This window comes from Muscardinus avellanarius (genome assembly GCF_963383645.1).
Source record: "Muscardinus avellanarius genome assembly, chromosome: 1".
Classification (NCBI taxonomy): domain Eukaryota; kingdom Metazoa; phylum Chordata; class Mammalia; order Rodentia; family Gliridae; genus Muscardinus; species Muscardinus avellanarius.
In genome coordinates, this window is record NC_137786.1 from 156,148,139 (window position 1) to 156,172,490 (window position 24,352).

General features: G+C 35.1%; 2 pseudogenes across 2 annotated transcripts; both read left to right on the forward strand.

The window, feature by feature from the left end:
• Nucleotides 1–2,448: 2,448 nt before the first annotated feature.
• Nucleotides 2,449–5,780, forward strand: LOC308258363 (ubiquitin carboxyl-terminal hydrolase 14-like; annotated as a pseudogene). Its single transcript has 2 exons — nt 2,449–2,584; nt 4,598–5,780. The product of its transcript is annotated as a ubiquitin carboxyl-terminal hydrolase 14-like (transcript).
• A 16,164-nt stretch (nt 5,781–21,944) lies between these two features.
• On the forward strand, nt 21,945–22,768 carry LOC308258371 (THO complex subunit 3-like; annotated as a pseudogene). Its single transcript has one exon. The product of its transcript is annotated as a THO complex subunit 3-like (transcript).
• The last annotated feature ends 1,584 nt before the right edge of the window (nt 22,769–24,352 follow it).

Sequence of the window (24,352 nt, forward strand, 5' to 3'; positions counted from 1 at the left end):
CTCCTGCATGTTTCTTGTTGTTGAGAATTGCTTTGGCTATTCTAGGTCTTTTCTTTCTCCATATAAAGTTCATGATTGATTTTTCTAGGTCTCTGAAGAATGTCGCTGGTATTTTAATGGGAATTGCATTGAATCTATAGATCCGTTTTGGCAGAATGGCCATTTTGATGATACTTATTCTGCCTATCCATGAGCACGGGAGATCTTTCCATCTTCCAAGGTTTTTTTCAATTTCTTTCTTTAATGTTTTATAGTTTTTGTTGTAGAGGTCTTTTATGTCTTGGGTTAGGTTTATTTCTAGGTATTTTATTGGTTTTGAAGTTATAGTGAATGGAATTATTTTCTTTGTTTCTTTCATTGTGGATTCGTTGTTGGCATAAAGAAAGGCCACTGATTTCTTTAGGTTGATTTTGTATCCTGCGACTTTGCTGAATTTGTCAATCAGCTCCAGAAGTCTTTTGGTTGAGTTCTTTGGGTCTTCCGGATAAAGGATCATGTCATCTGTGAATAAGGATAATTTTAATTCCTCTCTTCCTATGTGAATTCCTTTCCTTCTCTTGTCTTATTGCTACAGCAAGAGTCTCAAGGACTATATTGAAAAGGAGTGGTGATAGTGGGCATCCTTGTCTTGTTCCTGACTTTAGAGGAAATTCTTGATTTTTTCCCCATTCAGTATAATGTTGGCTTTGGGTTTACAGTATATTGCCTTGATGGTGTTGAAGTACTTTCCTTCTATCCCAATTTTTTGCAGTGTTTTTAACATAAATGGGTGTTGCATTTTGTCGAATGCTTTTTCAGCATCTATTGCTATGATGATGTGGTTTTTGTTCTTGGTTCTATTTATGTGGTGAATAACATGTATTGATTTGCGTATGTTGAACCAGCCTTGTTTTTCTGGGATAAAACCGACTTGGTCATGATGTATTATTCTCTTGATATAGTTTTGAAAGCATATAGCTAGTATTTTGTTTAGAATTTTTGCATCTATGTTCATTAAGGATATTGGTCTGTAGTTTTCCTTTCTTGAGGTATCTTTATTTGTTTTGGGGATTAATGTGATACTGACCTCATAGCAGGAATTTGGGAGAGTTCCATCTCTTCCAATTTCCTAGAACAAGTTATGAATTATTGGTATTAGTTGTTCACTGAAGGTTTTGTAGAATTCAGCTGGAAACCCATCTGGGCCGGGGGTTTTCTTTGGTGGAAGAATTTTTATTGCCATTTCTATTTCTTTGGTTGTTATTGGTTGGTTTAGGCTTGCTATGTCCTCTTGGCTGAGTGTAGGAAGGTTAACTGTGCTTAGAAATCTATCAATTTCTCCCAGGTTTTCAAATCTATTGGAGTATAAATTTTTAAAGTAGTTTCTGATAATCTTTTTAATTTCTTCACTATCTGTGGTGATATCTCCTTTTTCATTTCTAATTTTGATAATTTGAGTTGATTCTCTTTTTCTTTTGGTTAGGTTGGCCAGGGGTTTATCAATTCTATTAATCTTTTCAAAGAACCAACTTTTTGTTTTATTGATTCTTTGAATTGTTTTTTTATTCTCTATTTCATTTATTTCTGCTCTAAGTTTAATGATTTCTTGCCTTCTGCTGACTTTGGGAATAGACTGTTGCAGAATTTCTAGGTCTTTGAGTTGTGTCATTAGGTTCTTTACTTGGTGGTTCTCTGTCCTTCTTATGTGGGCACTCAATGCAATAAACTTTCCTCTTAGTACTGCCTTCATGGTGTCCCATAGATTTTGGTAGGTTGTATCTCTGTTTTTGTTTGTTTCCATAAATTTCTTTATTTCTTCCTTAATTTCTGCTCTTACCCATTCATCATTCAATAGTGTATCATTCATTCTCCATTAATCTGAATACTTTCTTTTGAGTTTCCTGTTGTTGATTTCTACTTTTATTCCATGTGGTCTGAAAAGATGCAAGGAATTGTATTACATTTTTTTTTAATTTTCATGATCATCAATGAACTGCAGCATTCTTTAAAATCACTTTTTTTGTTGCATCGTAGTCTTACATCAAATATAGTTCAGAATAATAGGGATATACAAGCACACAGCCCTTGGTGAGTGTAGGGAGCTTGGAATATAAAATATTTTTTAGGAATTCATAGACAATATAACATGCCAGAATATAACTCAGACAAAAATTAATAAACATCTTGTTCAACCATGCCATTACATAGCTTCAGAAACTTGTCTGGACATGTCAGCATAGGGCTCAGAAATGCACATATGTCCTGCAGTTGATAATTGTCAACTGGATCATAAAATATCTTCTTACCTCTGATGGACTTGCATCATCAATACTTTTAAACTAGTGACAGAAGCCTGGCTCATTTTACAAGCCTGAATGAGCTTGCCAAAAACCTGGGAAATACCTATAATGTCCTATAAAGACACTAGCCTTTCTGAGCTTAGTGTAAGCCAAAACAGTCTGCCCAAGTATGACTCCAATCCAAGGATTTGATCTTCTCACTGACAGAGAATCAGCTCTTCAGCCTTCTAGGCACGTCTGGAACCAACTCCTAAACCTTCAGGAGGTAGTCTTGGAAAACCTTTACCAATCAACTGGTCAAACAGGTGATGTTAGGAGAATATCACCACTTACCTGAGGACTCTCCAGTATAACCAAAGACCCAGACAGTGGAATGTAAGACTACTACACCCTCTACCAGTAGGAAGCAGCTATAAGAAAGATCTTCGCCCTTACTCCCACTACAACAGGCCAATTATTAAACAAAAAAGGAGGGAACATTGGTATAAGCGTAGCCATTTTAAGACTCTTCTGCCATGTCTGCTTTTCAGAAGTCAAATGACCTTGACTAAGCAGATAAGAGCTCTTTAATCGTCAACCCCAACCCTAATGATTTTCCCACCATTTGTTTCCTGCCCTAAAGCCCCATAATACCTGTATCACCTAATGACAAGGCTGATGTTCTCTCACTTGCTGGAGGCAGCCTGTCAGGTTTCCTCCCATGCTGCTTCAACAATAAACTTCTCCTCCTTCCTGATACTGATACTGGTGTCTGTGTGATATGTCCTGCACCATCACTTTCATTGGGGATGTACATTACATTGACAATTTCGGTGATAATTTCATATAAGCACATAATGTCAATGGAAGTATTTCCTTCATAAAATCTCATTCCTACTACCAGCTTTTCATGCTACCATTCTCTCATAACCCCCTCCATCTTTCCAATGGGGCTTAGATTTTTATTTTAGGTGCTGGCAAAATGTATGTATTATTCTTAGAAATGTATATTAAGTATTTTACCATTTATTAATGGCTAAGTAAAGTATAGCATGTGTACACAAGAGGATAGTATTCAGCCATACAAAGGAATGAAAAATACTTCATGATTGTGTTTAGTTTCAAAATCTTGAATATGATCTTATGGAAGCATAGAGAAATCTGATTACTAGAAGCTGGGGTATGAAAATTGATGGGGAAAAATTGAACAAGATGAACACATCTCTAGTTAGATAAGAGGAATAAATTCTGGTGTTCTGATGAATATGGTAAAGATCATGATTTTTTCAACACACATGTATACATGTATCAAAACATAATATTGCACCCCATAAATATATACAATTATTACATGTCAATTAAAAATAAAACTTACATAAAAAGGTGACATTATTTTACTTGATGTCAAGACTTATTGTGAAGCCAAAGTAATCAAGAGAGTGCATTTTTTTCTAAGCAACAGATATATAGATCAACAGAGTAAAACAGAATACAAGATGGAACACATCTGTAATCTTATACTTGGGAAACTGAGATAAGAGGATAACAAGTGCAAGGTAAACTGGCCTCATCACCTTAGAAGGACCCTATTTCAAAATAAAAAATAAAATAAGGCTGTGGGTATAACTCAGAATCAGAACATCTCTGGATTCAATTCCCAGTAAAATACACACACACACACATACACACACACACACACACACACACACACTAAAAGAAGAAAAATTTCTTAAAGCATGTAATAATTATATTTAAAACTAAATTGTATATGTCTTAGTATTGTTCATAATGAAATTGGAACTAAGTAGAAAAAGAACCATGTATATGCTTGGAAATTACATATACCAACTAATGCTTTCACACTATTTTGCTCTGATATCATATTCACAGCTAAAAGATTAATTCATTTAAGATCATCTATCATAAATTCATAATAAATTTCAAATCATTTTGCCTGCAAAAATTTTACACTTTCAAAAATGTTTAAATCTAGCCGGGCATGGTGGCGCACGCTTGTAATTCCCGCGCTTGGGAGGCAGAGACAGGAGGATCGCGCAGGTTCGAAGCTAGCCGCGCGCGCTGGCTTAGGAGACCCTGTTTCCAAATAAAAATGTAAAAATAGGTCTGGGAGTGTAGCCCGGAGATAGAAGGGCTTCCAGGAACCCCAGTACCACCAAAAAAAAAAAAAAAAGTTTAAATCTACAAAGTATTTCAAGAATATGTGCATAATATATTCTAGTGAACAACAAACTTTAAGCAACACTAAAATACAAATGTTCTAAGAGAAATTTCTTTAATTTTTATATAGTCCATTTGACAAATCACAGAATAAATTGCAGAGACTGTCTTTGTGGAAGACATGACAGAAGAGCAGTTGGCATCTACTATGGAATTACCATGTGGATTGACAAACGTTGGTAACATTTGTTATATGAATGCTACAGATCAGTGTACTCGTTCCATGCCTGAACTCAAAGATGCCCTTAAAAGGTACACAGGTGCCTTGAGAGCTTCGGGGTAAATGGCTTAGGCACAGTATATTATGGCAGCCCTTAGAGATTTGTTCAACTCCATGGATAAAACTTCTTCTAGTATTCCACCTATTATCCTACTGCAGTTTTTACACATGGCTTTCCAACAGTTCGCGGAGAAAGGTGAACAAGGACAATACTTTAAGCAGGATGCTAATGAATGCTGGATACAAATGATGCTAATAATACCACAGAAATTGGAAGTCATAGAGGATGATTCTATTAAAGAGACAGATTCTTCATCTGCATCAGCAATGACACCTTCTAAAAAGAAAAGTTTAATTGATCAGTTCTTTGGTGTTGAATTCAAAATTACCTTGAAATGTACAGAGTTTGAAGAGGGAAGAAGTCACCAAAGGAGGAAAGAATCAGCTCCAGTTCAGCTGCTTTATCAGTCAGGAAGTGAAGTCTCTCTTTACAGGACTTAAGTTGTGACTTCAGGAAGAAATCACAAAACAGTCTCCAACATTGCAAAGAAATGCTTTGTAATATCAAATCTTTATATAAAGAGAAATAATCTGTAAATGCTAAAGTTCTTAAAGATGTTAAATTTTCACTTATGTTGGTTGTATATGAATTATGTACACCAGAGCTTCAAGAGAAGTGGTCTCTTTTTGATCAAAATTTAAGGATCTAGAAAGACGAAAAAGTGAATCAAGAGCCAAATGCAAATGACAAAAATATTAGTCCCCAGAAAGAATTTAAGTATGAACCCTTTTCATTTGCTGATGATATTGGCTCCAATAATTACGGGTACCATGTACTACAAGCAGTGCTGACGCACCAGGGCCTGTTGAGTTCCTCAGCTCATTACATATCATGGGTGAAAAGGAAACAAGATGAATGGATTAAATTTGATGATGATAAGGTCAGCATCGTAACACCAGAAGACATCTTGTGGCTTTCTGGTGGTAGAGACTGGTGTATTGCTTATGTTCTACTCTATGTGCCTTGCAGAGTTGAAATAATGGAAGAGGAAAGTGAAGAGTAATCTTCAATTCAGCTATTTATGCCTAGATGTGGGATAAATGTTATTTGTTGATCACTTTTATAATCCAGAGCTTGAGAGAATAAGACATTTATATGGTTTTCCCTGTGTCCCCTTATGGAACAAGAGGGCAGAGGCAAACCACTTGTGCATCAACTTAAAAATTATAGAAAAGAAAATTACCTTTGGATTGTGCTGCCCTGTGTAAAGGTAGCTGGAAGACTTTCTTTAAAAGCTTATTTCTCTCATTAACTTTAAAAAAGTCTAAGTTTGAAATGCCTTCAAACCGTTACCTTCTGTGATCATTTCTCTCCTTGCCCTTTCAGCCCAGAACTCAGCAATGATGTTTATTGCACACCTGTTACCTATTATTTGCTGTTCTTGAATGGTTTGTATTGCCACTCAGTAGCTGCTCATCCTTGGCCTTATCTAACATTTTCCAGAAAGTTGGAAGGGGAAGCATTGCTCATTGTATAGCTCAGTGCTGCTGGCTATCTCCCAAGGGAATGTGGGTGAAATCAAGTATGTTCAGCCTGACTGCTGCTGGATTTTCATGACTTTAAAATAAATTGTGCTCAATAATAGTAAAAAGAATTACAGAAATGTTGACTGATTAACCATAATATATAAATCTTGATTAATAAATAATATTCTATTTAGTATTTCAAATTTACCTAAAATGCACTCGTCTGCTGATGTATAATAATTTGCTGGGATCAGCAAATGCTGAGAGATTGCATTCCTGAGTCTTTAGAAATATTCATTATACACTTTTTTATCTACCATTTAGTAACCAAACTTTTACCTTGTGATAGCCAAACTTAACATGTAATTCCCAGGATAATGAAATGTCAAGGAAAAATGCAGTTGATGAGTCCCTTACACAAATATACTGTGTCCTTAAAAAGAGACTTTAGCTCTTATTTATAAAATTCTAATAGTGATGCCCCTAATCTTCTATCAACATCTTAATAGCCTTGTATTTGTTTTCAAAAAAATTGTCTTCTTCTAATAAATGGCTCTTAAAGATCTAGTTAATATCTAGTTATATATTAAAAACTATTTGTTATATCAACTTATAATGGAGATGAAGCCTATTAGAGAAAGGAGTTCGATTTCAAGTTCAAATAATGAGCATCCATAATTCAGGAACTCAGAAAGCAGAACTGACATCCTAAAAATGCGAAACAAGTCCATGCCTTTACATGGTATACTAGTGGCAGCTTTGAACTTTACCATCCAAGTGCCAAATCCTGAGCCAGGGTTTTAGAACCACTTTAATTTCTGCTTTATTTCTCTTCTGCTAATAGAAATTCATTATCTGCCCACTAACTAAAAGCAAATAATCACACAAAATAAACAGGGAGATAATTAATTAGTGTAATAAACACTAAATGATTGCTTTAACACTGAAATAACAAGGGGAACCAGTCTGTGCCTACTTTTTTTTTCTTCCTAAGGCAAGAAATTAATGTGTTTTCAGTGGCATAAGCACAGATGGGCACATCTGTGATAAAATTGGACCTCACAACTGGGACTGATGACCCAAACCACTGAGTTTCCTGCACTGTGAAGGAACATTCAGTGATAATATTTTTATTTTGTTTTTAATTTTAATTCTCACATAACTGGATAGAAATATTCCACATCTCAGATGGAGAATATTTTCATGCATAAAAATATAATTTGGGAAAGATGGATTTGGGGGGAAGCTTTACAATTTTTTTTGTTTGCGGTATGGGGAATGGAATTCAGGGGCATTCTACCTCTGAGCTACACCCCCAGCCCTAGTTTTTATTCTTTATTTTGAAACAGTGTCTCATGAGTTGCAAAGGCCCTCACTAAATAGCTGAAGCTGGTCGTGAACCATGATCCTCCTGTTTTAGCCTCCCAAATGCTGGAATTACAAGGGTGCACCACCAAGTTCAGCTGCTTTACACATTTTTTAAAAATAATTTTATTGATACATTGTAACTATACACTAACTAAAAGCAATAGTAAGGTTAAAAGTAGCATAAGCATGAATACACAGAACTCGGTGTGTTTCTCTCTGGATGACACCCTGCTTCCAACTCCCCAAACATGTTAGTGAGATTAGCAGTGATAGCTTCACATATAGACATAGTATTATCCAAACTATTTCCATCATCAGTTCTCCTTTAGAGATATATGCATATCCATGTTTATAGAAGCATAATTTGCAATTGCTAAATTATGAAACCAACCTAGGTGCCCATCTTCAGAGGAATGAATAAATACAGGGTAGTATATACACACAATGGAATTTTACTCAGCAATAAAAAAGAACAAAATTATATCAATTGTGGGGAAAATGAATGGTATTACAGAATATTATGCTGAGATTAGCCAGCTTCAGAAAGTCAAAGGACATGTGTATTCTCTTATATGTGTAAGCTTGAGGAAAAATAGAAAACAAAAGGACATGTGATTAAAGAGGAGAAAGGCCAGTAGAACAGTGAAAGGGAACTGAAGGAAAGAGGTAAAGAGGGGGAAAGGCGAAGCTGGATTTTAATCTCATTTGCATTAACAGTATTCCTAGCCCAATCTACTTTTCACTGACATTTTTTTCATAAAAAAAAAGTTGTTGGAGATGAGAATATCTAAGGTCCTTATAATGCTGAGAAAAAAGTTTAATATTCTAGCCTAGTTTCTGAAGAAATAAGTGATTGAAATAAAATGACCCAGAGTAAGTGATAATCAGGGATTAAATTTGTATTAGTGCTGGCAACAACAAGGGGAAGAGTTCCAATTTAAGCTTGTGACAGTTTTAGAAGGTTTAACTGATGAAGGAAATTATAGAAGACTCAAGAAGAACCACTACCTTCAAAACCAATGAATGTTGAGTCTATTCAAGAAAAGAGAAAATCATTAATACTAGGCCATTGCAAATTTGGTATTTGGAACCAACAGCAACATAGCTCATAGTAGTGGTATTAAAATCAGGCTCTAACTCTTGGGATTATCATCTTCCTATGTAATTTGCTTATATAACCCTCTGGAAAAAATTAATTTTGATTTTCCCCAAATAGCATTAATGTGTAAAATATTTTTACCTACATATACTTTTACAATCACATTCTCTCAAAAAGACATTTTGACAAGAGACTACAGATAAAATAATACTGCTACCATGAGTTTTCATAACATAAGGGTTAAGTTTCTAGTTCAAGAGAATCACATTTGAATGAAAATATAGGAAAAATATGAACTACATGTTTTTATTGGTATATTTTAGTCATATATTTTAATGGGGTACAAGATGGTCGAGTCATACATGCACACATCACTCATTTAGCCCTTCCTCACTTCCTACTCCATCTCCTCTCCTCTCCGTTCTTCTCATGCTTGACTTAGTGAATGACTTTAATATGTTTATGAATATACATCATGCATATTAGGACATGACATGAAAGCAATTTATGGAATGAGTTAAATAAAATTGTCAAATTTAGTAAACAACCTTTTAAATCTATGGGTTTGAGAAAATATTTTAATATTTATAGAACACTCTGTGAATAACAAGAAATTTTTTTGCTACTCTGAGATTCTGAAGTCTCATAAAGTATTTTATAAAAGGTTATTTTGTATCTGCAGTAGTATTGGGGCAAATAGTAAATGTCAAAAATAAAAATGTGACAAATATTATGACATGATTTTACAATCACCGTGACATAGACAATAAAGCATTAAAAATAAAGGAAAACATTCTGACAAGGTTGTCAAGTGTAGACACTCTCATATCAAAAGATACAACAAAATGCAATTACAGTTCAGGGAAAAAAATTTAAAGAAGGGAAAAAAAGGCCTTTGAACAAAGTCCCAAAACTTCAAAGTTAGTTTAATAGAACACAAGACTGATAATACTTCACCTAAAATGATGACTGGGACACATTTGACATACTCTTGGGACAAGAAATATTATTGGGTTCCATCACACATAAGAGAAATATGCCATCTAGCAAACAGTGAGAGAAGTCATGGCAGATGCCCCATCATCAAGGAATAGCAAAGGGCAGCCTGGGCCATGTGAGGCCAAGAAACGTGACCGTGTCTTCTTTGGTATACTGCAAACCCAATGAGCACCATAGCCCTTTTTAATTTATAAATTGGGCTAATCTAAGTTGCTTTGTTTATGGCAGATGCATATTGCTGGGAATTAAATATCACAGTCAGTCTCAACCAAAGTTCTTCTCTAGATAAGAAAAAAAATGCCAACATTCTCACTAAGCAGTGTTGAATTCCAATCTATACAACAGTAAGAAAATAAATTTTAGGGGAAATAAAGGAAGTTCTTAGCAGCTGAATTATTGAAGGCAATAAATACAAGGATTGTGTTCATAAGCCTAAAGACATTTTAAATATGAGAGTATTCACATCTAAATCTGGTTTTGTACTTACATGTGCTACATTCACTACACACACACACACACACACACACACACACACACACACCCAAAAAATGTGCAACTACACTTTGTGTACTATCTGTAAATTAACAGAGGAAAGTGAGGTTAAAGGTGTAAAGTCAAGGTATGATATCAAGTGGCTTTACTATCTTAATTGTACTGTTACTTGCATAGATGAAGGTTTATATGATACTAAAGCAAATACAATAATTTCTGTGGTTATTAAAAAATCATTGAGAAAGTTTTTCCCTTATTGCTGAAAAATATTGTATGTCTTACACATAATAACTTTCCCTAGTAAAATATGGAATCTGAGTCCCCACTCTATTATGGCTAAACTGGTGTGAACTGAAGAGAAAATTTCAAACACAGGATCTATAAAATCATCAATAGGATTTAAAAAAAAATAAAATTGAACTACGTCTGCATTAAACAATTAAAATTGACCATGTCTACATATGTGAAAATGTGAATCTCAGTACTCCATATTGGGAAGGGGAAGATGGGGAAGAATGGAGGGCTATAGAATGTGAGATTATAATGCACCAATAAAAGCATATTTAAAATATACTTAATGTCTTTGGAAACCCAAGAAAATACTTTTATTTGAATGGTAATCATAATCAGTATTAGAAAGGCATCCAAAATGAATGGGACCTGTGTTTATCTTCATCTCTTTTCTATTTAGATTCTATTCAATAAGTACACTGGCTCTCCTACTTCTACACCATAAATATCCTGCCTGTGGGTCCCAAGTAATTGGAATGTCACAGTCCATTATCAGAAAAAAAAAAAAATCACCCCTTCCTTGGAGCTAACCCAATAAACCTGAAATCCAGAGAAAGATAAAGATGTTTTGTTATTCTTCTCATCTTACCTCCCTTCCTAACTCTCTCTCTCCTGCAGGGTCCCAGCTTTATCTTCCTGTTGCCTCCTATACTTCAGGTGGAAATCCCATTTCAACCTGGCCCTCAAATTCCTTATAAGTAGTTTACCTACAGGACAGACTTTTATTTTAGTATTGTCAATCAGCCTGCACAAAATTACTTTGATTTCTCATTATACCTTAAACCACTTATACACTGATAGTAGGATTTCAAATTAGTACAGTCACTATGATTATCAGTGTGGGGAGGCCTCAAAAGATTGGGATCAAACCACCATATGCCCTAGCTACGTCATTCTTGGAGATCTTTCTAAAGGAACTTCAGTCAGAATATTATAGTGATACATATACGAACATGATTGTAACAGCACAACTCATAAGCCAAAGTATTTAATCAGCCTAGGTATCGGTTAACAGATGAATAGATTACAAAATTATGGTAAATGTGCACCATAAAAATTTATTCTGTCATTAAAAAAGCAAAATTATGTCAATTACAGGAAAAATGGATAGAATTAGAGATGACCAGTCACAGAAAGCACAGAAAGTTATTGACTCATATATGGAAGATAAAGAATGTAAAATTAAGAGGCTTCAGATAAATAAAAGGGGATAGATACAAGTAGAATAATGAGAGGAGACTTGTAGAGTGAGGAAGAGCAGTGGAAGGGGAGACGTCATGAGTGAAACAGTTCAAACAATGTGTCTTAGCCAACATTTTCACTGTTATAATCCAAGAAAACAGACCACGCAGCTTATAGGAAAAAAGATTTTATTTGCTCATTTTTTTTTAAATCTTGGAGTTTTAATCCATATTAGGCCAGGTTACATCTATGGATCTCAGGAAATGTCAGTGGGAAGCACAGAAAGGGAGCAGAGCCACTCTCACAATATGGAGGCCAGAAGCAGCAGAGACAAGCAGGGGATTCAAAGACAAAAGCACAGGCCCTAAGGCCACAATCTCAAAGAACCACCTTCTCCAGCCACACTCCACCCAGGACTTTATAAACGCATCACAACTGATTTACCTACTGATCAGATTACATCCCTCATGACTTAATTACATCATATCTGAACATTAATACCTAAACTTTTCAGGGGGTCATTCTCTAATTATAACATAATTCTATATACATATATGAAGGTTCAATACCAATTTCAAGATGATGTATGGGGAGAGGAAGACAATTGGGAAGGATGGGGAGGAAAACACAAGTGTTGTGTACATATAACTTTCTATCTCTCTGAACCTTATTATGATGTATAATTACAATGCAGCAATAATAAAAATAAGACATGAAATGGGAAGACCTTCATGTTTATTCATTTACATCTCATTGGGCAGGGCAGCATCATGATTAAGTTTATAATTTCTGAAAGCAGGTTCTCTGCATTAAAATATAAGCTCAGCTTTTCATGTTTGGTAGAGTATCACTAAGCCTTTTTCACATGCCTTTTCTCCGATAGATCTCTAAGTATGAATATTTCATTAGATGGGAATCCAATGTTATCTTTTGGGGGGGTTTTTTGTTTGTTTATTTGTTTGTTTGCGGGTCTGGAGATGGAACCCAGAGGCATTTGACCTTCGAGCTATACCCCTTGTCCTATTTTTTATTCTTTATTTGAAACAGGGTCTAAGTTGTGGAGAGCCTCACTAAGTAGCTGAGGCTGTCCGCGAACTGTGATCCTCTGGTCTCAGCCTCCTGAATGCTGGGATTACAAGAGTGCGCCACAACACCTGGCTGAGAATCCAATGTTTTAATATAAAATTATACTGAGTTTTTGGTTTATGAAGGAAAGAAGAAGATGTTGAACTTGATGTGATGGAGATTGAATACATGGGGAAGAATTTCATTGTCTAGCTTTGTATAATTAATATTAAAGGGACATAAAGCAACCTTTTGCTCATACCACTGTATCCAGTGCCTTAGATATTTTTTTGTGTTAAATATTGTTTTGTGTTAAACAAATATTTATTTAGTCACCACCTTGTGCCACTCACTGTGAAAATTGCTCTGCACCAATGAGACAAAGCCCCAGAATTCATGGAGTTTATATTAAATGATGGGAAACAAACAGTAAGTCAAAATACAAGTACATGTAAAAATAAAGTGAACATAAAAATGTTACATAATGGTAATTGTGTTGTACAGAATTACAGTATGTAAATATGATAGATAATCCCAAATTTTTATTTCACAAAGGATACTGAGGAAGATTTCTCTAAAGAGGTTGTTACCAGCTGAGACTTGAATGTAAAAGGGAACAAGTTATGTGAAAATAGAGGAGATAATTCCAGCAAAAGGGCAAATGTTCTCAGAGAAAAACAAACTTTGAATTGTTAATTTAAAAGAAGGTTACTCTGGCTGGTACATGTCGAGGGAGAGAATTTTTTTTGTAATCTCAGTTTTGTGGTTATATTAAATGTGAGTGATAGAAAAATAAAGAAACAAAGATAGTTTATAAAGTTTGTGTTTAAGTGGCTAGGTAAGTAATAAGCTTACTAATTGTTATTCAAGACATTGAAGGAGAAACTAATTTGAGAGGAGAGCCACACATGGGCATTTTAAGATGCCTATGAAGTAATCTAAGTTATAATCCAATAGTTAGATGGCACAAGCCAACAAGGATATATCACTGTTATCTGATAAAAAATATGCTGTAACTTAAAGATCCAAAGGAAAGAAAAATAAATTTAGAGGATTAATATCCACAGAAAGTTAAGATGAACTAAGAATAGAAACACACACAAAGAGTGTTGCAAATTAACATATAAAAACTTATAAATTCAAAGAAAAAGTTTGGACAACAAAGTTAAGAATATTTCTTAAGGAGTAGAACAAAAAGAAAGGTGAAAAGGGGAGAGAAAAGATAAGTAATTTAGAGGTCCTACGAAGAAATAATAAAGTCACAGACAAAGAGAATGGAGAAAAGGGAGAAGAAAAAAATCACACAAATAAACTATTCCGAAAAAATTCTTCCAAATGAATTAAAGTCTATGACTTATTTAGCTTAAAATGGTTTATGTACTGTTATAAATGCTTGATCTGGAGTAGTTAAATTCTTCTAAGACTCACATATGATAAGTGCTATAATAATCACTCTCATTTCCATCTAGGAAGGAGATACGCAAATGTAACATTCATAAAAATAGGTGAAAATAATGAAATCTACTAAAGGTTAAAGGAAACTTGTATATGATATTTTAATTTATGTAATTGATATAGAAACAGAATAAAATTATTTCAGATAGGCAAGATCTTAAAAATTTAAATTCCCATCACCTGTTTCTTCATAGCTATTAGAGGTTGTTACCCAACAAAATTAAAAAGAAAACCAAGGAAAAGAAATTCATGAGATACAGGAAATACATGCTCTACCAGAACAAACATAAAAAAGAAGTCCTTGGATATTGGTTGCTATAACAACCACCATACCTGGTATTCATGAGCCAGAGGCTTGGAAAGCTCAGAAGAGTATCTTCAAGAGTTTAAAACTGAAAATTTCACAAACTATCTAAATGTATTAGAAGATTTAGACAAGCTGGGCGTGGTGGCACACGCTTGTAATCCCCGCGCTTAGGAGGCGGAGACAGGAGGATTGCGCAGGTTCGAGGCCAGCCGAGCTGGCTTAAGAGACCTTGTTTCCAAATATAAAAAGTATAAAATAGGTCTGGGAGTGTAGCCTGGAGGTAGAAGGGCTTCCAGGAACCCCAGTACCACCAAAAAAAAAGAAAACAGATTTAGACAAATAATAGAATATTTGAGGTGGAGATAATATGTAAATAGAAATTATTTCATATGAAAAATAAAGCAACTATTAATATATAAGGAAAGAAGGATGGACAGGATAGAAAAAATAATACTAAATAACATCATGGCTCAACTGTGGCTGTGCTTACAGTATCATATTGAATTTATCTGACCAAGATTATACTCTGTGTGTAGAGAGGCACCATAATTGAGTGTGGGAGAAGACTCCATTGTGTTCTACTGCAAAAATCAAATCAAAACAAAACAAAACAAAAACTAATTCAAAGTCAAAATGCCAATATAAGCATGTATTCAGGGACAACCCAAAAAGAATTAAGAGGGAGATCTAGCATAATTAAGGAAGGGCTATGGTTTGGAAGTAGCACCAAGCCTGGTCTGGTAATTGTGGAAGATGAGAATGAAGCTTCTTATAATAAATGTAGAATCATTTGACATCTTCAAAAGCATGTGTGTGAGCTTTGGTAAAAATATAAACCAGAAAGAATAGGAAGGGAGAAAAGAAAAAAAAAAGAAAAAGGAGTGAGAGAAAGAAGAAGGTTCAAGAAGATGACTATTTGTGTGTATTTGTCTCACACAATTTAAGACATCGCTAAATCAATATTTAGTAAGCAATTAAAAGTTTTAAATGAATTACTCTTAAAATCTAAAATGTTTTTAAACTCTCTTCTATTTCCTGAGGCTATTGAACAGTCACCCTCAAGAAAAGAAATAAATAAAACTTCGCTCAGCAAACTCCATCCCTGAAAGTTAACTCTCCTTGCTCATGTTTCTCTTCCCATCTGTTCCATGTCAATTCAGGTTAATAGGACTTGTGCACCTAAAATCTCCCTCAGAAATTCCCCAGCAGGAGCTCCCTGTGAAGAGCATGGCTTCACCTCTGAAACCATTCAGTCTGCCTCTCTCATACTGTGTTTCTTGTGGCAAAGCTTCCTTTCCTCAATTTTTTCAAGCCCAGAGGCCACTGAACTGAATAGCAAATGGGCATTATCTAATGAAGACACAACACTTAACATCCAAGTAGAAGGCAAACACCATCAAAAGTGAAAATTTAAAAAAAACTGTAGAATTTACCAACGAATATGTTAGACTGTGTAATGAATAGCAGCTATCTACTGCTATGATACAGCCACACCTTCCCAAGAGAAAAGATAACAAAAAGCAAAAATGCCCGTGGATGATCGTCTCAACTGAAGCAGTACACATGCCATTCATCTCTCCAGAAATTCCTACTTTCTAAGTTACATTTGGGAACTATACAGAAACAAGCTGCACGACTCAAGATCACCTTTAGAATGGGCTCAAATCCCACACGTACTGGTGTAAAAATTAAGAGGACAGCAGAGACAAAAGGGGAAACAATGATAAATTTTTATGACTTCTGCTTTGTCTTGAGGGCATTTGGATCAAAAAGAAGAAAGCCACAGACTGTAACACTGTTCTTTGCAGCATAAATATCAATGTGGCTCAGTCACATCTACAGCGCTCCATCTGCCAGCTGTGAGGAGAAAAGAAGAGCAATTAAGCATGTTATTAATCATGGCTCCAAGTGGCAGGTTCAAGCACCACATGATTCATGATAGGTGAGGAAATATCTATAAAATGTGTTTCTTTTTTCCTTGAAGTGAAAAACAAGTAGAAAAAGCCAGGATTGTGTTTAATTTTTTTATTCTTTTATGGGCTAGAATGGCTGGCCACTTGATTAAAAAACTTCTTAAATTTATCAGACTAAATTTTCTTTCCAATTAATATATATGCATATATACACACATCATTAATATTTCTTCAGCTATCTGCTTGACAATACCAACACCTATGTCATCTTCCCACAGCCCTCCCCACAATCACACTTATGATGAGGTGAAACCTGAAGGAAACAACTGAAAAAGAACTAGAGGGGGGAAAAAAACCCTTTTCTTTCTTTTTTTTTTAAATAATGCATTGTTGTCATACATTTTAATGGAGTTCAAGATGGTAGAGGCATACACGCACACATTACTCATTTAGCCCTTTCCCAGTTTTCATCTCATTCCCATCCTCTCCCTCCTTCTCATGCTTGTCTTAGGGATTGACTTTGATATGCTTAAGAATGTATATCATGCATATTCTGGAATTTCCCTCTTTCTCTCTCCCATTCCCTTCATAAGGTGACCTAAGAATGCTTGTCTTTTTAGGATGACCCAGCCTAGACTGACAATTGTGTGGCTCTTTCCTGGAATCACAGTATTACCATTTCCAAAATAATTGTTCATCTGTTCACACACACAAATGGTCTGTGAGTAAAGGATAAGAGTTATACATTAATTTATCTTAACTAAAGCATAGGCCCTGGTTCCTATTTCAATAGAAATGCCTGTGGGCAATATTATACTTTAAGCTTCCTGAACCACTAATGAAAAGTTTATTTTGTAATTCCACAAGGGCTGCTATTGTGAAAGGAAAGAGATAGATGATAGACTGATTAAACCATTGAAAGGTAGATGATAGATATATAGATAGATAATAAAAAATAGAAGATGATAGATAGGTAAATAGATATGGTAGATAGATAGATAGATGATAGATGATAGATAGATAGATAGATAGATAGATGATAACATGGAAATATCAAGAGCTGAGAGAGCTGTCTGATGGAAGAAAGACAAAGATATGGAAAGAGATGGTGAGGTAATAAAAATAACTATAGTGTTATGGACCACAAGTCCTAGATGGCATTTCCTCTTCCTATCTCTGCAGCTTCATCCTACACTCTGTCTTTGATTATTTACATAAATCTAGTCATCTGGCCTCCTTTCTTGCTCCTCAAAGGTTCTGACAACTAATCCTTTAGGGACCTGCACACCTGTTTTTCTTTAGTATAAAATATCACTCCATATTCTGTGTCTTTCACCTAGCCAGCTTCCATTATTTTCTGTACCTTAAATGTTGCCCTCTCATGGAACACTTTTCTTATTCCTTCAAACTAAGTTAAATCTATTTATTATATAATCCTGCAATTCCCAGTATATCTTCTATAGACCATTTTGGAAAACTATAATCAAATTGTAATTAAAATTATATTTAAATATATGTTCATACCACTTAATTATAATAAAACAAATATTTGCCTATTTCTTGTTTACTACACATCTTCCAATGGGATATCATTTTCCAACAAATGAAAATGTCTTTTTTTCCTTCCTGTTTAATTCTAGTGAATGGCCCAATGTTAGACAGGTAGTATACAGTTAATGGATAAAACATCGAGTTTCAGAGTTTTGTACATTTCTGACTTTTTGACTTTCTAAATTTGGAGGGGAAGCCATGTAAATCATGATTAAAAGTTTTTGAGAGAAAAAACAAAACATAATGAAATGTAAGCTAGCAGGTCAGGGAGCAATGTGTCTTGAGAGTCTACCCTGTAGACATCATAGTTCTAAATATAGAAATGATCTGTAGAGTCTGACCTCTGCTTATAAAATGTGTGTATTAAGTGAGCAAGTGTAACAAAAGCATCTCACAGAAGAAATTCAGAGATGTGTCTTTCTTAGAGTTTGATGTAGAAAGCAGATAGATGGTTTACTTCAGAACCAATCCCCAACACTTACCAAGCTAGTTACTTTGGCAATGTTAGACTGTCTCTCTGTGTCTAGTTTTATTGTTAATAAAATGACCATAAAAGAGTCATCAACTTTGAAGAGATGTATTCATGTATTCATGTTCAAAAATATATATGTCCAAAAGCCTTAAAGATAGCCCATGATAATGTGAAAGTTAAGTACACAATGTCTCAAGGTATGTTTATGAGTGTGTGTGTATGTGTGCTTCAGACCTAAAGAATTTAATATTAACAAGCAAACAAAGACTTAGAAAATGTTAAAGTGATTTACCAAAATCTGGAAGAGTTCATCAGAAAAATTAAGTGGGAAGGTAAATTTGTAAAAAAAAAAACAAAGAAAATCTGAAGTTGAATAGGACACAATTGATTTCAATGTAAGAGTACATTTTTAAAGGGTGAAAAGGTGCCTTAAACCACAGATATAAAAGTGAGGTAGGGCGTTTGGAAGAATATATGTACAGTGGAATAAAACCAGTATAAAGAGCAACAGGATTTGAAGGCCTTGAGGAAGAAGCTAAAGAGTTTGATTTTAGAAGTAATTAGGAGCTATGATAGTTTCCTGGGTAGGGAGCAATCTCATTAAAATAATTTATGCAAAGGCTAATTGTTGCTTTAATTAGGATAGATTTTATTTTATTTTTTATTTTTAGGATGAATTTTAAAAGAAGAGAAACTGTCTAGCTATGATTTGATAAGCAGCTGGATTCAAAAAGAAGACTGGAAATTGAGAAGGCTTTTTTTTCTGGGAAGAGATATGAGTGCAAGATAATTAACAGAAATGAACTATAGATTCCAAATGCATAGTAACAGAAAAGGTATAACCTAACAAAAAGGATAAGGATATATATTTATTCTTGTTTTTAATATAGATATATGTCCTATAATAATGACTACACTTTACAATTTAACATTTCTGTATTTTTGTTAAAAGAAATATAATCTCCTCAGACCAGCATTAATTGGTAACAGGATACTCCCATCCTTCTTTTCCCCAGATTGCTACACTTGCCCACAAAAACTAGGAACAAGTCAGACCTATCAGGCACATCTGCTACTTTGAAGACATTACCAGTAGGATCTCAGCTAAATCACTGATTCATTTTACATAGCTTACCAAACAGCTGTCAAGCTTCAATTGATTTTGTGTCACTTGAAAACCAAGAACTTAGAAGTTAAAAGAACCATATCACAAGGTTGACACCTTAATCTTCCTTACCTCTGGTTCTGCGACTGGCATTATTAAGAGATTAATGAATACTTGTTCAATGATATTTTCATGCTTTATGAACACTCTGCTCACTATCAATTCCAGTTTGTCATCTGCACACTTGGTCATTTTCAATTACCAAGAGACCTATATTTGCAAAAGTATGTCATACTTTTGAATATCATATATCTAATGGAAAAATATATTCGTTTGGCAAAAAATTATATTAAAATACCTCTAAGAATGAGAGAGAGAGAGAGAGAGAGAGAGAGAGAGAGAGAGAGAGAGAGAGAGAGAGAGAGAGAGAAATTAACTTGTATTGAGTGCCAGGATCTGTACAAGATGATTCAGGTTTTATCTCATTTAATCCCTTCTTGAATTTTAGAGGTAAAAATAACTATTCTTTTTTCTCAGGTGAAAAAGCAAAGACTCAGAGAGGCTGAGGAACTTTGGCTAATTCATGTCATAACTAAAACATGGAATCTGCCTTTGAAGAATAGAATGGTTTCAAGTCACCCACTCTCTCATACATTTCTTCTGCAATCTACTTCCAATAGTCCTAATTTCAGAGCATGGTGATACTATCACATAACCTCACAATCAACTACCCAGTTGCAACTAGGTAATGGAGACTACAGTCATTGTTATTGTTAGATAAAGAATGTTCCTGGAAGAGCTCATATACTAATGTCCAAAGTAGATGTGATTCAGTAATGAAGACTGTAATTCCATCAGTGGGAATCCATTGCAATGGACTTACTGGCCAGTAACCTACATAGGGGGATGTGACTACAGAGAATATTTCCCTGAAGGTGTAGTCTTAAGGATTGTGCTTTTGTCTTTGAATCCCCCTGCTTGCATTCTCTTGCTCCCCACCTCTGTGATAAAAACACAGAGCTCTTGCTCTCTCCTTCTCTCTGCTTCCTACTAGTATTTTTTTTATCTCTGTATACCTACTCTGACGTGGACTGAACCCCCAAATATTCAAAAACTGTGAACAAATTAAGTCTTTCTTCCTCTAACTTATATGGTCAGTCATTTGGGATTATAACAGTCAGAATGTTGACTGAGACAGAAATCTAGGAAGAATTAATTTAAAAGGTTGTAATTAGCCAGTAAGAAAGAGATGGGCCACCTTCTCCAGATCATCTAGATATAGATGGAACTCTATTTTTATGGATTCCTTGACATTTTACTATTTAAAAAGTGCTACCATGATTGCAGAGTGCACAAAGATGACATAATCCATGATCCTATAGGCTTCAATTTAGTACCTAAGAGAAATGTCTAAATAGTGAGCCTATGTATGAATGAAGGACAAAATTACTATGGAGAAAATGAGAATGTTCTTCCTAAGAGACACCTTAATGGAAGAGTAAGTTTTTACTAAAATGGTAATAGAATTAAGGGATTTCTTGATATGCAGAAAAAATGTAGAAACAACTACCACAGGAATTAAAAAAAGACTTGACATGTTTAGGAAGTAAAAAATATTCAATCAAGATGTACTATAAAGTTTGAGTGTGTGTGTGTGTGTGTGTGTGTGTGTGTGTGTGTGTGTGTTAACCTAGAGTGGCTATTTTCATGATCCTAAACCCATATTTTAGGATTTAACTTTTTTTCATGAGCAATGTAAAGCCATTGACAGGTTTTATTCAAGAGAGTTACCCTATAAGGATTATATCATAATTTTAATAATACTAATATCATTATCTGTAGCAAAATATAGTAATATAATAATATAATTCAAATGCTCTCAAAGCTCCAGGAACTTTGATGGGCACTTAATATACATTTTTTATTGGTTCAATAAATGGCCTTAGAAAATTAGAAATAATTTTAGTTCCATTTGATAACGATGGACACCAAACCTCACATGTTCAAGTTTTCACTGATAGATCACAAGAAGAAGCTCCTAGAATCATACCTATACCTTCCATTCTCCAGAAATTTTTTCTTAATTAATACATTCTCTGTCTCTGCATTTATTAAGAAAAATGAAATGCATAAAATGGGTAAGCTGTATCCAGAGAAACAAGTAGTTCACAAATTAGTAACATATATTTTCATTTCCTTCCTATCTTCAACCAATAAAAGTATATAAAGGAAAAAGTAAGAGTCCTCTGCCAGCTCAGCATGGCTATGTCCATGGCAGCCATAGGGCCCTTGGTGCTCGGCCAGAGCATTCCCTGGCGCCATTTCCTCCTGGTGCTCGATGAACAGTGCCCATCATACCACGTGGTCAGGATATAGGAGCTGTTCCAGGGATACAGCAAGACATGCTAGTTTCCAGCGTGCAGTACCAAGGTAAACTCGGTGGTCTGGAGCCGCTTAGCTCAGGATCCTTTGCCAGGACAGCCAGTGTCTTCTTGTTGGAGAAGGGCTGGTTGGTCAAAGAAAACAACTATGGGGACATGGGGATAGTGTGGATCAGCTTTGTTGGCATCCACATAATCCTGACCTTTTCGTCACTGCATCTGGCAATAAAACCATTCCTGTTTGGGATGTGAAAACTATAGAACGCATTGTCACTGAGAACACTAAAAAAGAGAACATTAACATCTGCTGGAGTCCAGATGGACAGACCATTTCTGTAGGCAACAAGGATGATGTGATGACCTTTACTGATGCCAAGACATACCCTTCCAAAGCAGAGGAACCATTCAAGTTTGGGGTCAATGAACTTTCTTGGAACAATGCCAATAATATGTTCTTGAAAAACAGCAATGGTTGAATCAACAATCTCAGCTATGCAGAATTGAAGCCTGTGGAGTCCATCAACAGCAATCCTTCTAAGTGCATCTGCAACAAGTTTGACTCCATGAGGAATTATTTGCTATAGGAGGTGCAGATGCTTCGGTCAGCCTCTGGGATGTGAATTAGTGTGTATGCAGTGTTTTCCAGGCTAGATTGGGCTCTGAGGACCCTCAGGATTAGCCATGATGAGAAAATGCTGGCATCAGCATCAAAGGACCACTTTACTGACATAGCTGAAGTAGAGATAGTAGACAAGCTGTGAAAAGTGATGTTTGAGTCCCCAGCCTTCATCATGGCATGGCACCCCAAACAACTTCTGCTGGCATTTGCTTCTGATGACAAATAAAACAGCAAACAGGAAGACCAGAACTGTGAAGCTGATTGGGCTTCCGAAGGATTCCTGAGAGGAGATTCTGCTGTAGGGAGGGGAGACATTGACAGAGGCCTTTGTACAGTTTGTTTTGTTCTCTTGAACTTGGTGGGCACCATAAATACTTTTAAGTTGGTACAAATTATACAAGTCTTTTGTGAAGCTTCCCATTCCAGTTTGCTTCCAGGTTTTTTGAGAAGATTAATATAAATAGATGTTTTTAATTTTTTATTGGTGCATTGTAGTCATACATCTAAATGGAGTACAAGATGGTAGAGGCCTACATGCACACATCACTCAATTAGCCCTTAGGGAATTACCAAATTCCCATTCCAATCCCTTCTATTGACTTTGATATACTTGTGAATCTATATTATGTATATTAGGAAATTTCTTTCTTCTCCCTCCCATCCACCTCAGTTAGGTCACATTATTATCTCATCTATAGTATCTTCTTCATCTAGAGTTTCCCCTATGACCCTAGCTTCTGCATATTAGGGAGAGCTTCAAATTTCTTATCTTTATGACTGACTGACTAATCTCACTTAGCATAATGTTCTCCAGTTTTATCCATTTTCCTGTAAATGACATAATTTTTTTCTTTTTTATGGCTGAGTAAAATTCTATTGTGTACATACCCCATAGTTTTGTAATCTATTCACCTGTTGATTAATATCTTGGCTGGTTCTATAGTTTCACAATTTTTTTTTGGTGGTACTGGGGTTCCTGGAAGCCCTCCTACCTCAGAGATACACTCCCAGACCTATTTTATACTTTTATATTTTTGGAAACAGGGTCTCTTAAGCCAGCGGTGCTGGCTTCAAATCAGCGCAATCCTCCTGTCTCTGCCTCCCAAGTGCGGGGATTACAAGCAGGCACCACCATGCCCAGCTAGTTTGGCAATTTTGAATTGTGCAGCTATGAACATAGATATGCATGAATTAGTTTGGACGTTTTGTTTCCATTCTTTTTGGTAGATACCCAGAAGTGGTTTTGCTGGGTCATATGGTAAATTCATTCTCATTCTTCTGAGGATCATGCATACTCTTTTCCAAAGTGGTTGCACTAATTTGCAATCCCACCAACAATGTATTAGAGTTCCCACTTCTCATCCTCACCAGTGTTTGTTGTATTTTTAATTCTTGCCATTTTAGGTGGAGTTTGAAAAGATTGTTTCCTTTTATTTCACCTTTAATTCATATTCTATGCCTATTATTCTTAGATTAGCTCTTTTAAGATGGGTCCATATCTCTTCAATGTCAATTTATGTTGTCAATTTTTTTTCTAAATTATATACTATATGTTTGTTTTTGGTGCAATCATCTTCTAAGAGTGGGATACTATTCTCCATGTAGTCTAATCTATTGTTTGTAGTTTGTATTGATGCCTTTATTTCAATAATTGCATCCTTTATTTCTTTCAAACTGTCTCTAATTTTTTTAAGAAATCCTGTATCATTTCTACTGTTAAATATCTGATTTGTTTTTCTGGCAATCTCTGCAATTCTCTGTTGTCAGGGGTTTTATTTATCCTCATGATTTTCAAAGTTTATATCTGTTA